Source organism: Panulirus ornatus, chromosome 58 (genome assembly GCF_036320965.1).
Source record: "Panulirus ornatus isolate Po-2019 chromosome 58, ASM3632096v1, whole genome shotgun sequence".
NCBI lineage: Eukaryota > Metazoa > Arthropoda > Malacostraca > Decapoda > Palinuridae > Panulirus > Panulirus ornatus.
The window spans coordinates 17,094,719-17,107,539 of record NC_092281.1 but is presented as its reverse complement, the minus strand read 5'-3'; positions in this window follow the sequence as shown (position 1 = coordinate 17,107,539).

Sequence of the window (12,821 nt, the reverse complement as noted above, 5' to 3'; positions counted from 1 at the left end):
CGTACTAGCTACAGAATCAGCCAGGGAGGATCATACTAGCCAGAAATCAGCCAGGGAGGGTCGTACTAGCCAGAGGATCAGCCAGAGGTGTCACTGAAGACGATTACACGACAACTCCAACCATGACAACGACTACCATAACTACGACAACTATTAGAAAAACGACGATGACAAGAAATAGTGACGACGAAGACGTTGAAAAAGACGACGATGATGACGACGCCCAAGAGAGCAACGACAGCAGTGAATATAATAACGGCAGTGACAACAACGTTGAACACAGACAACTTCACTGCCGACGTCGACATACCTGGAAAAGTGAACCATATTTCTCGCGTCTGAAAAAGAAATCAATAAACTTTTACCTGAAGCACTGAACAAAGACCTTCCAAACCTCCTTAAACAAGTGAAAGACCTCAACAAAGTCTGAGCTACGGACCCACACACAAAACCAACAAACCCCCCCCCGCTAGACCTACTGAAACCCAAGCCTTGAGAACACTAGCCTGAGTGAGACCCACTGAAACCAAAGCCAAAAGCCCAGAACCTGGCTAGCCACCAGCCTGACCTACTACAACAGGGCCAGACAGCGCCCCAGCAGCATAAGAGCTTCCCCGACGCCTAGGAATCAACGTGGGTCGTCGGGTCGGAGGTCACGTCCAGCGACGCAGTACCTGACCCAGACGGGTTACATGGCAGGGCCAAGATCGGGTCTCGGATGCAGGCTGAATCGTTTGATCTTGGCTCAAACGTAGGGTATATGGTGGCCAGGGTCAAACGCTCTTCTTCTACGGAGGGTGTTTTTAAGGTCGACTGAGTCCCAAGGTTAGGTCGAGAGGTCGAGCGAGAAAGATACAGCGTGGAGGAGAGCCCCAGGTTCATCGACACATCGATCATAACAATTACTGCCAGGAGCAGAACGCCTTATGATAATTAATATCCAATAAACAAGGTGGGTCAGCGAGGCAGGCGCGTCAATCACTCCCAGCCAGACTCCTCACCGCAGGGGGGGGGGGAAAGGTGGTTGGAGGAGGAGGAGGCGGTGGAGAGGATGAAGATGAGGAGAAGGAGAGGATGATGATGAGGAGGAGAGGATGAGGAGTAGAGGAGGTGGAGGAGAGGATGAGGAGGAGTAGAGGAGTAGGAGGAGAGGATGAGGAGGAGGAGGAAAGGATAAGGAGGAGCAGGAGGAAAGGATAAGGAGGAGGAGGAGGAGAGGATGAGGAGGAGGAGAGGAGGAGGAGGCGCAGGCGAGATAGGAGAGGGAAGAACGTACGATGAAGGGACGAGAGGTTGAAGAAGCAGAAAAAGATTAAAAGGAAACAGACGGAACGGTACAAAAGATAGACGGTAAAACGTAGGCAAGAAACTGGATTCATAAGTAGTGTTAAGAGTGAGTGAAACGTGTGAAAATTAAACGAAAATAAAAATGAGAACGATGCAACGAATATGAAAAGAAGAAAAAGAAATATGAATTACTTGATACACCGTGTTGCTATTATGAAGTACGAATAGATAAGTAAAGAGAAATAAAGAGAATAGTCACAGAAAACAAAGTCGGGTAGGAAAGGTATGTGATAAGAATGAGGTAGACTTGAGACAATACAAATTGGAGAGAGGAAGGATTAGGTGGATATCAAGAAGAGAAGAAAGGAAATAAAAGACTCAAAGTTGTGGCAGAAAAAGAAACACGAACTTATACAAAGGAGGTAGCTAGATGTAGACATGATGTATAGACATCATATTTTCTCACACTTGTTCACCTTTCTCCGCGTAGCGAGGTAGCGCCAGGGACAGAGAGATGGTTCCATCAGCTCACACCTACTCTCTAGCTGTGATGTATGATGCACAGAAACCACTTCCATGTCCTACAGACCATTCCGTAGTTTTTCTCTGATCGTTCTTTCTATACCCTGGGTCAGCCCAATGACAATACTTCGTCCCCGGTATACCACATCGTTCCAATTCACTTTATCCCGTACGTGCCATACACCTTCCTGCATGTTCTAGCCGCGAGCACTCAAAAAGATTTTCACTCCAGCATTCCATCTCCAATGCGGACTTCCGCTTCACCATGTCTGCACTACTTCTGATACACATACACTCATTGTCAGCCTCACTTAATTCATTCTAACCCTGAGTTTAAACCATTTCATTACACCTTCTTTGGTTCTGTGAACCAATCTCTTCTCATCACCACACCGCTCATCTTGCCCCATCATTCCTTACTCGATCGACCCTCCTCACACCATATATTGTCCAAACACATTTCATATCCAGCACATTGACCCTCCTCCGTACGTTCTCATCTACAGCCAACGCCTCGCATCCATGCAGCATGGACGGTTGTGCTATATATCACAACATGACCATCATCGCCCTCCCACACATTCCTCGATGCACCTAGGTCCTCACCCACCCTGCGACTCACCACAGCCTCCACAGTACCATGGTTTTATCATTGTTGTACTTGTCGAGGGTCGGGTGGGGTGGAAGGGAGTCCTCCCCTGCCCTAACCCTTCCTCACCTCCCTTAATATTGATCCCCTTACCCTAGTGTCATACAGCGTGAGTCCTCCCCTAACCTTATCTTTGCTGCTCCTCCCTTTCTTCTGTCCATGTAACTATCTCTCCCTCCCATTCTTCCTCACCATTCTCCTCCCCCATCATCCTCCCTCCCCCACCACCCCGGTCAGCGAATACAAACATCAAAAAACATCATAAACTGTCCAACATCCCAATATCTATCTCCAAGTCTTTCTACTGTGTGAAACTCACCATTTCACGATAACGTAAGTGAAAAATTATGTAGAAAGAAAAATAGAATAGAAAACGGCTCATGAAACATGTTCATTTTAAGTCTATATATTTTCTTTTCTTGGGATGGATAACTAAACCATTACAGTCACGGTTAATATCGCGGTAATGTAACTGACTCTTGCCAACACCGAGGTGATGCTGCACTAAGTTGAGGGTCACTGGATTATCAAGCAGTGAATGTGACAATATAATGTGTCATTATAAGATAAAAGATGTCAAATTAAATTTGTCACGTTCGTTGCGTCGGATTTTCTCCTCTATATTTCTCAATCAGTTTTGGAGACACGTTACTCTGGTAACCAGTTTCCGTGGACCGGATTTCTCGTCTTGGTGTTTCTGTGTTATGCAGTCGTATCCTTCCCTTTACCACCCACCCACACACACACCCACACACACACACACACACCCACACACACACACACACACCCACACACACACACACACACACACACCCACCCACCCACCCACCCACACACACACACACACACCCACACACACACACACACACACACACACACACACACAAACGTGTTCTTCAGGCAGTCTTCGTCACTGTCATTCCCGTCTTTGGCCCTCAAAGGGAATCCAGTATCATAAGGCCATTGTATCGAGTCTTGCAAGTGTTACCCATAGCTACAAATGGCTAAGGAAAACTGAAACCGCCAGAACTTTAGTCTTCATCAGTTTCGACAACGTCTTCTTCAGGAGAAGCATGATCCAGGATTCTCCTGAAGAAAACCTTGTCGAGACGATTTCAAAAGAATAAATCCCATGACTCTTCCTTTCATTTTACATTGCGAGCATTTTATCCTATGCTGTGGACTGTCCTCAAGTCGAAATGTTCCATTAAGTGAGGTAGTTCCCTTGACTTCCATTAGGTGAAGAAGGTCCCCCTTAGCTTCAGTATATAAATCTATGACCTAAAGACCTTTTGCATCTCAACCCAAATACCTGGAATCTCAAAGGTCGCTTCGTATTCCAGAACCATCCTCCTCCCCTCCCTCCAGCCTCCAGCCTCCAGCAGCTTTTTGCAGTTGGCTCAAAAATGGCGTCTCATCTCCTTAAAGGTCATTCTTGTGATCTACTAGAGGAACCATCTCCGGCTCTGGCTCAATATAATGATATATGTTTATATATATATACATACATAAAGGAGGACACTAACTACTTATACTAGCAGACTTACAGGGGAAACTAAAACTAACTAGTCTTCAGCCAGCTTCTCAGACGAACAGATGGGTTCAGAGAGTCTGTGTTCCAGTGTTTTTCTTTTGGTTAAGGAAGAGAGCAAGACGAGGGTTGTTACTGGAACACGACCCATACCTATTGGTCCAAGAATTGCAGTGTAATGTATTAGCATCATGGCGAGAGAGAGAGAGAGAGAGAGAGAGAGAGAGAGAGAGAGACTGCACTTGCGTGTGTGTTGAGCGTCGGCGTTCTCGTGCGCATACATATCTCCATGGCCGTGTAAGTCAATGTAGCTGAAGTCATACTCACTTTTTTTTTTTTCAAGTGCTGTGTACATGCACTTGTGTGTGCAGACACTTAAATTTGCATGAGTGCGTGTGCTCATCTGTTTACACAGGACACAGATGCGTTTGCAGGGAATTTAATGATCATTTGCAACGAATCCCATCGTTTGTATTTAGGACAATGGTGTTTGTTTGTCAAAGAACGTTGCTTGCTGTTTGTTTGCCAAAGTTCCTTTGTCTGGGCCATGAGATTTTGTCTCTAAAATTGAAAATACATTGCCGACGAATTACAGTGTTGTCCTGCCCATGTACAATTTATTATGACCATAAAGCACATACCTCACGAGCATATCATCAAATTTACGCTCTTATCATATCTATACTTATACACATGTTATATATCCCGCCATATGTCATGTATTTAGCACTACTTCACACACCTGTCATGTCTTCACATATCTGTTCTCTCTATTACATACTTTGCCTAGATATTCACAGCATGTTTAATGTTTACTCTCCAAACACCAGCAATATTACACACACACACACACACACACACACACACACACACACACACACACACACACACACATTTATTGGATGTATCTATGATATTGCTCACAATTCACATATCATTTCGGCAAGACCACGTATGTTTGCCACACAGCACAACAGGTGCATATCTTCCCTGTATTTTACACGTGTTCCTCGCGTATCATCATCCCCTTCAACCCTGTAACATCCTGCCCTATGTAACACATATTGAAGCCATGTAACACATATGTTGCCCATACATACCACTGCCTACTCACGTAACACATATGAAGTCACGATCATATATATATACACTGTCCATGCGACCCATATGTAGCCTTGAATCACATACGTTGCCCTTCAGTCACCTTGACGCGCCTATAATCAAAAGGTTCTCAAAATAAATATATGTATATATATATATATATATATATATATATATATATATATATATATATATATATATATATATACATATAAATTCGAGTTACTTGGAGTCATAAAAATTCCGGGGCATGAGCAGAGGGTGGTTTTCAAACCTCCTTCTTCATCTTACACGATACATTTGGCTCGCGAGTTTTATTACCTTCGAAAATCAAAAAAAAAAAAAAAAAAAGAAAATATCATGAATATATGAAAAGATGAGAGAATGAAAAAGAAAAATAATTCCCTCTTGTTTTCGTACTTTATCAACCGTTTCGTTTATGATTTACCTTCGATTAAATGACTTTAGAGTTTTATAAATGCGACGACCTTCCTTAAAATTCCCTCTGGGTTTCATCAACGGCTTTGCGTGATCCCAGACAGTTGTGGAGGGGTTGAGGGAGGAAGAGAGGAGGAGGAGGAGGAGGAGGAGGAGCAGAGAAAACATCCAGGAACCAAGGGAAAAGTGTGTATCACAGAGGACCATTCACCACGCCTGTCCGCTGGCGGGTCTTGGCGTCTCTTTCGTGAGGTCTCCTACGGATATAACTGCTCTTACCCGTGTTCCACCAACCTGGCTGCCCTGGCCTGGCTAGTGTGTGTGTGTGTGTGTGTGTGTGTGTGTGTGTGTGTGTGTGTGTGTGTGTATGTGTGTGTGTGCGCGTGTGCGTGTGTCTGTGAGTGTAATTACTAGTGTGTTACTGGGAGAGTTTTACACTTGTGTTGCCCCGTCTCTTAATCGTGCTTGTACGTGTGTGTGTGTGTGTGTGTGTGTGTGTGTGTGTGTGTGTGTGTAGAAGAAGAAGAAGAGAGATGCGCTGAGAAGACTCATGGGGATCGGTCAGTTAAGAGGTAGTGGCATTTCGGGTTTGTTTTACCATGAAAGTAAGAGATGTTTTCGTCAGAGGAAGTTTGAAAGGTAAATATCTTAATATACCTATCACAAGGTGGCTTCCTATAGTTGTCTCAGGTGAAAGTGGCTTCCTATTGTTCTGTTTCGTTGAGATGGGATGCGGTTATGCAGGTCCATTAGGTGAAGGTGGGGTGCGCTATGCAGGTTCATCAGGTGAAGGTGAGGTGCGCTATTCAGAGCCATCAGATGAAGGTGAGGTGCGCTATGCAGAGCCATCAGGTGAAGGTGAAGTGCGCTATGCAGATCCATCAGATGAAGGTGAAGTGCGCTATGCAGATCCATCAGGTGAAGGTGAAGTGCGCTATGCAGGTCCATTAGGTGAAGGTGAGGTGCGCTATGCAGATCCATCAGGTGAAGGTGAGGTGCGCTATGCAGGTCCATTAGGTGAAGGAGGGGTGCGCTATGCAGAGCCATCAGGTGAAGGGTGACGTCATGCAGGTGTGTGAGAGGATGGTGTCGCCTCATCAGATTAAAGCAGTGTCCCGCAGACCAGGAACGCTCCCCAGGTGATACCTTATATAAACCCGTGATTAATGAACACGACGGGAACGCTGTTATCTCTAATCATATCCTAATCCTTCCAGTGGCCATATGTTATCAGTGATCGTGTCTGGAAGTCTCCTCCTCCTCCTCCTCGGCCTTCCAGGTATATCTGGCTCTCCGGCTGAACCTCCCAAGACAACCATAGTGGTCGTCCAGACGCTTTTAATCTCCCATTTCGTCCATAAAATCCTACAGTAATTCATTGGTGGAGACAGGATCCCCCTGCTTGCCACCAATCCTCCTGCTTGCCACCAATCCTCCTGCTTGCCACCAATCCTCCTGCTTGCCACCAATCCTCCTGCTTGCCACCAATCCCCCTGCTTGCCACCAATCCTCCTGCTTGCCACCAATCCTCCTGCTTGCCACCAATCCCCCTGCTTGCCACCAATCCTCCTGCTTGCCACCAATCCTCCTGCTTGCCACCAATCTTCCTGCTTGCCACCAATCTTCCTGCTTGCCACCAATCCTCCTGCTTGCCACCAATCCTCCTGCTTGCCACCAATCTTCCTGCTTGCCACCAATCCCCCTGCTTGCCACCAATCTTCCTGCTTGCCACCAATCCCCCTGCTTGCCACCAATCCTCCTGCTTGCCACCAATCCTCCTGCTTGCCACCAATCCCCCTGCTTGCCACCAATCTTCCTGCTTGCCACCAATCTTCCTGCTTGCCACCAATCCTCCTGCTTGCCACCAATCTTCCTGCTTGCCACCAATCCCCCTGCTTGCCACCAATCTTCCTGCTTGCCACCAATCCTCCTGCTTGCCACCAATCCTCCTGCTTGCCACCAATCCTCCTGCTTGCCACCAATCCTCCTGCTTGCCACCAATCCTCCTGCTTGCCACCAATCCTCCTGCTTGCCACCAATCTTCCTGCTTGCCACCAATCCTCCTGCTTGCTACCAATCCCCCTGCTTGCCACCAATCCCCCTGCTTGCCACCAATCCTCCTGCTTGCCACCAATCCTCCTGCTTGCCACCAATCCTCCTGCTTGCCACCAATCCTCCTGCTTGCCACCAATCCTCCTGCTTGCCACCAATCCCCCTGCTTGCCACCAATCCTCCTGCTTGCCACCAATCCTCCTGCTTGCCACCAATCCTCCTGCTTGCCACCAATCCTCCTGCTTGCTACCAATCTTCCTGCTTGCCACCAATCCTCCTGCTTGCCACCAATCCTCCTGCTTGCCACCAATCCTCCTGCTTGCTACCAATCTTCCTGCTTGCCACCAATCCTCCTGCTTGCCACCAATCCTCCTGCTTGCTACCAATCTTCCTGCTTGCCACCAATCCTCCTGCTTGCCACCAATCCTCCTGCTTGCCACCAATCCTCCTGCTTGCCACCAATCCTCCTGCTTGCAACTACAAATCATTCCTTTCATATGTTCTAATCCCAAGTCTCGTTTCAGTTCCTCTTACTGTTTATCCTAGGCGTTGTCGTAGGTGCTTCCATGTCATCCTGTTGGTTCTTCGTAACGAGTCTTCATAAGAATTTTTACTGAATTCCTCAATTCCTGCGACTCATCTTTCCAATATTCATGGCTGCGTTATCTATGTCATTTTCTCTTTCCTTACACTTTTACCAATCATTCTGGGAATTCCAAATATTTCCCATAAGGACCTTTGAAGGATCCCTCCAAACTTTTATATCTTCTCTTCGGATCCTCTGCTATTTCCTAGGACCCTCTTCCATCCCTCAACCAAAGTCTTTCCATTAATCCTGGCATATATCCTCCTACTCATCGTTTGAGATAATTCCCGCTCTCCTTCTAGCTCATCCTTCATTAGGTCCTCGACACCTCAGACTCATCCTCCAGATCCCAGTGTGCATATAGATTCCACCTTTCTCCTCAGGTTATCTTGTCCTTCCTTCTAAAACCCTTAGTATGATCCTTCCAGATTCAACAGCTTCTTCAGGGTCGTCATCATCATCATCATCATTTTCCTTCTCCTCCCAGACGTTCTCGGTTGCCATTGCTAGATCCTCTTTATCCGCCACTCTCACCAGACGACGCCTTTGCCGCCTCTTTAACTCCCTCGACCCCTAAGCACTTCGATGACCTTGTCGAGGACCATCGTTGCCGGGTAGCAAGCTCGTCAGTGACAGGTCGTTATGTATCCCTTAGATCCTAACAGATGGTGACCTTAGTCCACCTCGAGGTGGTTATCAATTGCTCATGGAGGAGGAGGAGGAGAGGCACCTCAATGATATATATGTCTTGATCGGTTAGTTTAATTCCACCTGATCTACTGAAACACTTGAAACTGCTTTGTTCAGTTTTATTTTCGGAGCTTCGTCGACTTGCCTCGTATTTATCATTGTGTTATTGATGTATATTTGGCTTTGTTCCAATGAAGGCGCATGGTTCAAGTATCTCACAGAAAAGACTAACGCTTTACAGTAAAAAAGAAGTTATTCAAGTGCATTGCAGTGAAAAAAAAATTATGATCCCCACTGTGTCTCGCTGACACGTGTGGTTCAGAACTGTTCTAGTGAAAGTCATATCTTCCTTGATACTCGAACGTCTTGCCTTATGTTCGAACGCGAGCCTGTGAACCCTGAAACCCATGGTCAGAGGCTATAGTTTCCAAGTGGGACACTATGGAGATTTATGGCCTTCGAGGGTTCCACCGAGTTTCTTTCTTCTCCATAAAAGTCGAAATGAGGGACTTTGGCTCCTAATTGTTCCGGTGAAGGATTGTGGCTCTTGTGAATGAAACTGAAGACTTAAAACTTCCAGGTATTGTATTTAGAACTTGCGTTCCTTTAACACCGAAGTGTGGGTGTATGGCTCCTCAGTGTACCATTGAGAATCAATGATAAGATGAGAGGTTCCAGTGAGAGCTTATGGCTCAAGAGATTTCTTCATAGCTCCTGAAATTCCAAGAATTTTAGGCTTCATCTCTTCACGAGTTTTCATAGTAACGTAAACGTATACACATACGAAACAATGTCCCTCTCATAGACTTAATTTAAATATCCACGAATCAAACGAGAAAAATCATGGAGTGATAAGCACCACAAACCTTTTACTCTGATCTATTACACAACTCATCATCACACTCGACCTTTCTGTCGGCATCATAATATACGTCAAGCTTTCCAATCCTTCGTGAGAGCAAGAGGATTACCATCAACCCGTCTTTATAACCACATTTCTAAGAGGCTTTTCCACGAACGCTTAGATCTTCTTGATGATACGTAGCGAATACAACATGACTCTGTACACGCGTATGAACATCCTCATATACTTCAACGTCTCGTCTTTGTCCTTTTAGATTCCCCCATCATCCATGACATATACCCAGAGGTATTTCCATCTCTCCACGGATTGGTTCATGTCTCTGGTCTTACTCCAGGATTTCCAGGTCCCAGAATCATCTGGTGGCAAGAGAACGTGCCCGTCTCCCCGTGTGTTTCAGAGCTTCTCATTTTTACGTATATTACACCACATCTGCAACGTCGTGATCCTTCCTCTTCCTCATATTCCTCCTCACCGTCTTCTCTTCTCCCACTCTCTTCCCATCTCTTTTTTTCTTCCTCCCTATCGGCTATCCTCTACTCCTTTTCCCGATCTAACCATTTCTTTTCCTCGCTTGTATCCTTCGCTTTGGCCCTCTTGCCCCCTCCCTCTCCTACCCTATCCACTACCAGCTTCCACCACCGCACCACCACACCGTCCCCTTCATCCCCATGGAGCCAGGAGCGTCCACGGTCCCCGCCCCGGCTACCCCTGGGAGGGAAGGTGCAGTTGCAGACTTCCACCCCGCTGACCCCCCAACCCCACCCCCTGCGTGACGGCCGCCAGTCCGAACTGCTGTAAATCCTGCCTTTACTGTCTGCCCGTGACCGCTGCGCCCACACCGTCACGGGCGTGGTAGCGCGTGGAGGAGTGAGGGTGGGAAGAGGGGAAGGACGAGGATCTAATGTGAGGATGAGAAGGGGATGAGTGTGGCGGGCGCGTGTGTGTGTGTGTGTGAGGGTGGGGGGTTGTGAGAGGTGGCTCAGATAATCTCTGGCTGTGGAGGATATCGTGTGGAGAGATGGAGGGATCTAGTTTATTTCGGGATACTGGTGTCGGGAGATGAAGCTCGCACGAGAGATCGTGAGAGAGAGAGAGAGAGAGAGAGAGAGAGAGAGAGAGAGAGAGAGAGAGAGAGAGAAGCTTGGAGATAAGTGGGAAGGTATTACTTGCTGTGGGGGTGAGGGTTGAGGACGGGGTGAGGGGAATATATATGTGTAATAAGGTTCTAGAGTAGATGGAGTGTTGGGGGTCATAGAACTGTTGAACTATGATACACAGTCATGGATCATACCTCGCTACGCCCATGAAAAATATGAGGTGTAAGAAATACATACATGATACATATGGATGGTTCACCATGGGGGGGGGGGGGGGGGGGTCTTTGGCTCTGGTGGTCTTATCCAATATTTCACTCGTAGATTTTGGTTGTGCGATGGTCCTTCATTCTGCTTCACCTTAGATCACAGATTGCAAGGGTGGTCTATGGTTGACTGATGGCCTTCGTTGATGTGAGGTGGGTCGTCAATTTGTTGGGAAGTGTGTGGGGTTCACTGGTGGCCTCTGGTAATATAGGAGTGTGTGGTTGACGACGTCTGTTACAGAGGATGCAGACGACCTGCCTGGATGGCTGATTGCTATTCCTGGGGTGCCACAACGACTCTGGCTGTGTTTGGTTGTCTAGATATCTTTGGTTGAGTGGGTGACACTCATATCTCTCAGTTCATTTTTTGTTACGTCGAAGTCTTAGGGTGACCAGATCTTCGGTTTAGATGGGTCATTTGGTTGTGTGGTGGTCTTTCCCGGTTGCGTGGAGACCTGTGGCTGTCAGGATGCATTTAGGTGTGTCGTGATGCACTCATTCTCAGGCCGTCCGCTGTGTGCTCGCTCCCCAGCACTAACGTCCTCTCATTACCAGTAATCAACAGTCATTTGCGTTTGTATTTAGCGTGTGAGTGGGCCGTCTGGTGGCGGTGGTGGGAGGGTGGGCGGGTGGGTGGGTTGTGTCCACGCCCATGTTCCCCGCCAGCTCAGATTCCCCAGGTCAACCCCACAGGTCATCCTCAGGTCGTGCCAGGTCGTGTCTGGTCGTTCCAGGCCTCCTCCACCCGACTGGGTTACGAGGCTGTAAAGCCGCGGGTTGTGGCTGAGACAGCGCCGCGTATGACACACATGAAATTGAACCCGCATGCCCCCGCCCCTCCTCCTCCTCCTTCCCTGCCCTGCCTTGCCACCCAGCGTGGGCCACCTCTGGGTGCCACCTAGTGTTGTTGCCGCCCGCCCACTCTACCGCTTCCCATCACCGCCCTAGTCATCCATCCGCCAACCCCCTCACACCCCTATCACACCCGCTCGCATCGCCCCCTTCCTTCCCCAACAACAACACAACACTAGCCTTACGATCGCCGCTCAAATTTGTAGAAAATTTCCAGTTCTCACACAAGGGGGGGAAGAAAAGGCGATGCGGCGAGACATCGAGTGTTTCTTTGATCCCTACGGGGCGCCGTGACCCCCCCGACCTTCACTGTGGGACACCCCCTCACTCATCGCCTGGATACGCCCATAAAATCAGGTTAATTTCGAGTCCATTGCACTTGGGATCATTCTTCAGTGATAATTGAAAGATGTCACTTTGTATCTTTGCGGTTCTGGGTTTCCCCTTATATATCTCTCTGTCTACCTGTACTGGTTGTCTGTCTACCTGTACTGGTTCTCCGTCTACCTGTATTGGTTCTCCGTCTACCGACCGAGCGTCTACGTTCCATCTCTCTCACTCATGTTTCATGCCGAACATTTTCAACGTCTTTAAAACCACAGAAAATATATCCTGCCTCACAGAGCAGGTACTCAACCCTTACACGTATAGACAAAGTTATGCGGGGAAAAAACTATAATGAAAAAGAGATATTAACGACTATCAAATATTTAGTAGAAATAATATGTAGTTTTGAAAGATCATCGTCATCACACACACACACACACACACACACACACACACACACACACACACACACAAGGAAGCTGATACTGATATCAGATAATCTTCTTAAGAACCTTAATGTACCAATGTACAATGATAACAATAAAGGAACAATCTTTCCAA